A 3890-nucleotide genomic window follows, 5' to 3' on the forward strand; every position below is an offset into this window, starting at 1 on the left:
TGTTACAAATTATATATACGTATAAATATGTATATAAATGCGTGTATCTATATACAAAAGACGATCAAATGAAAGTCTGTAAATTGTAGTGTGTGGGAAGAAGAACAATAACGTTTTTGTCCTTGTCTTTCTCCCCAAATTTGAAAACGAAGAAACATGGAGATTTGGGGGGGAATGTCGGGAAAGGGATGAACTTTGAGTTTTACGAATTGGTGTGCGTCGGGTGACGTAAGACCGTTAGAGGTGCACATAACCCTATGATCCGGATTTAAACCCAAAGTGGCAAAACCAGTTTTACAAAAATGCAGATCGGATTTATACGAATTTGGCTTGGGAATGTTCGATATAACTGAATTAGGATCGGATACAAAGTTACAAACCTTATAATGGGAAAACTCAAGTAAAATGACATGGTGTATTCTACCTACCCAAGTTTAAACAAATATAGTTTCATTGACTGGGGGTGAGTATTGGCATTGTTAGAACTTAGAAATTTGGGGTATAATAGCACTTGGAATTCTGATAATTGTGTAAAACACTTTCAGGTTGAAGTATTTGGTGGTACTTCATAAATCATTAATCGGATAAGACCAGATTTAAGAACATAGAATGAGAGATTATCAATTTCGTATGTACCAAAAAATGAGAGAACTTGCGAACTCTAAATTCATAGCTGAAAACTACATGCATAGTTACTAGAAACACGGTACGGTACGGGGAACGAGGTATGGTACGATACGGGGTTCGCGACATATAGCGTATCGGGTACCAGGGGTAGGTTCATTTTGGTACGAACAAGTACAGTGTATTGTATAGTCCGGTACAGTGTGCCTAGTTTTTAAGACAAATCATAAAATATATGGATATTATTACTTAACAATTTAACACTTCAAAGTTCAAACATGAAATTAATAACAAAAGTACCAATTACCAAAACAGGAACAAAAGAAATATCACAATTACTTCATCATAATACTTTATAACAAAAATATTAAAATACCATAAACTAGTTTCTCCGCTGCCTTTTTCCTCTTTCATTCTCCACGCCTTCATCATCAAGGTTCTCCCACACCATTTCCTCTAGACGAGCACTTGAACATTCAATGTGATCACTTTGCGGATTGATGTCCCATTTTTTGTTGGCTCCGGCTTTGTAAGATTCTAAAAACCAGGACAAAAGTCTAATATTATAGCGAATATACACAAGTTTATCCGCTATTGGGCCATTTAAATGATTCCTTTAGATGTTATGTATATGAGAGTATGTACTCCAATTTCTCTCAGCCGAAAAGCTACTAATCGGCTGCGAGAGGACTCTTTTTGCCACGTCCGCCAGATCCAGAGTCTCGGCTCCATATGTTGCCCACCAATCAATTGCATCCATAGTCACCGCATCGGCTTGCATCCCGGCCAATGAATAGATTCCTTTCTTCATGTAAAAGGTTGAAAATTGCTCTCTTAACTATCTCTCTTCTTCTTCACTCTTCGAAATTTTTTCAAATGCTTTCAAAACACCAACAATAACTTCTTTGTCTTCATTGGGAGGATTTCTTTTCATGCCTCCTGGTGCCAACTTTGCAAGATAATGCTTGTCATAATATTTAGGATTTAAAGCAAATCCTAAACAATGGAGGGGGATAGTCATCTTGTCCCACCTTTCGAGCATAATTTCTTCAACTTTATTTAATACATTGAGAATTTATTATCCATCATAGTCATAGCCTCTTTGATTTGACCCATCATATTGTCCATTCGTTCATATATTTCTGCCATTTTCGGACCTTCACCATCACAAAACTTTACCATGTAAAAGATAGGTTTTGTGACAGCCAAAATGTGAGTAATATCATCCCAAAAGTCTTCATCTTTAATTGTATCTGCCACTTTATTATCAAGTAACCGAGTATACTGGTGGGTACACTGGGCGTACTAGGCCCAGAGTGAAACCCTAATTATTAGTAAGCTCCCTATTTAAAGGACATGATGGCCTCGTCCCTAGCCACCATACCCAGACACCAAGCCATCCTAACCCTAAATCTTCGTCCTTATAGCTGGAGAATGCATTTGGGAGCTTGTGAGTGTGACTTTGTGTTATTAAAGAAGAGAAGGAGCTTGGAGAAGAGGGAATGAGAGCCCTAGGAGTTTGGATCTAAGCTTAGCTATGTGGAAAGCTTCACAAAAATGTATAAAGCTTCAAGCTTTCTCATTCTATGGTTTGGTTCATTCTTATGGACTATTTTAGGGTTTTGGTCCCAAAAGATGGAGACTTTATGAGATAATGAGCTCCGGAGACCTTGATCTACCCCTTTTTAGTGTATTTTGTGAAGTAGAGTCATAAAACTCCAATATTGGATGTTAGGAGTGAGCCATGCATGAGTTATGAGCTTCTTAAGGAAAGGGGATGGGTGTTTTTGAGTGTTTGTGACCTAATCAGCCATGCAAAGGCTTAAAGTCATTGAGTTTATGGATTAAGAGACGTTGGGGAGTCTAGATCTGAGATATGAGCTTATGTCTTATCTAATTAAGACCAAAAATGTGAGGAGAGTGAACTGGGACGTACGTTGGGCGTAATCCGAGTACGCGCAGCATACAGGTTGAGCATCCTCGATGCCTGCATGGTAGCTGAGTACGCCCAACGTAGAGAGTTGGTACGCGCAGCGTACTCCCTTCCATTGACTTTTGGTTGACTTTTAGGGTTTGGTCAACATGTGATCTATTGAGCCCATGTAGGGGTAAAATGATCTTTTACCCTTCTGTAAGTGCATAGAAGGGTTAATATAGCCTTGTGAAAGCCGTTATTAATTAGGGACAATTATTGTGTGTGTTAGGCAGAGGTTAGATCGGTGATTCGAGTTCAAGATTATCCTAGTTCTTACAAGGTGAGTCTTCTCATTATACTTTACCATGAGTGGTATTTTGTGTGATAGAGATGTCTTATGTGATTATATGTGTATCATGATATCCTGCATTATTTCTTTGTGATTTATGCTATGTATTATTCAGAGTTTACAGAGTTAGGACCGGAGGGTCCACAGAATTAGAACCAAAGGGTCCATCAGAGTTGTGGGACTGGAGGGTCCCACTGAGACACGTTAACCAGAGGGTCTTACAGAGCTATAGCCTCGAGTGGCTAATTATATGTGTGTGGTATTTTACGGAACTCACTAAGCTTCGTGCTTATCGTATTATATGTTTTATGTTTCAGGTACCTCCGGGGATCGCAGGAAGGCACCGGCTTGATTGTACACACACACCTGAGCTGGAACTATGTTTTATAGTGGACCCTGGATTTGTAGAAAACCTAATTTGAAATATGTTTAATATTGAGACTTAAAGTTTTTGGAAAATATGATGTGTGATTTACCGTGTTTTAAAAATGAAAAATTGATTGAAAATTTTTATGTCGTTACATTTGATGTCCGATACAAGGTCTATATATACTAATCTCAAATATTTGCAATTTACAATGTAAAATTAACATCAAGAATACTAAGCATCGATCTATCGTATCTAGGTGAGTCGACGATTGGAGAAATCAAACAGCCATTATAGAACGCGACCTTATCTCCCGCCCAAATCGACGCATAAAATCTGATCAGCAACAACAATAATCGACTTCAGGGACGCTCGATTTTGATTCTAGGGACACTCGATTTTGACTCCAGGTACGCTCGATTTTGACTCCAAGAACGCGATTAGGATCGATTGGGATCGCTATTAGGATCGCGATTGGGATCAATTGTATCCAAATTGAGGTTCGCCAATATATCACGTACCGGACCGATTTTGTTTCGATTGGGTACAAGGCGATTGGGTTCGTGGGACGCCACTAGTTGAGCGTTTCTGGCAACTATGACTACATGTCCATAATCATATAACTATAGATAATC

Source organism: Lactuca saligna, chromosome 7 (genome assembly GCF_052625555.1).
Source record: "Lactuca saligna cultivar CGN05327 chromosome 7, ASM5262555v1, whole genome shotgun sequence".
Classification (NCBI taxonomy): domain Eukaryota; kingdom Viridiplantae; phylum Streptophyta; class Magnoliopsida; order Asterales; family Asteraceae; genus Lactuca; species Lactuca saligna.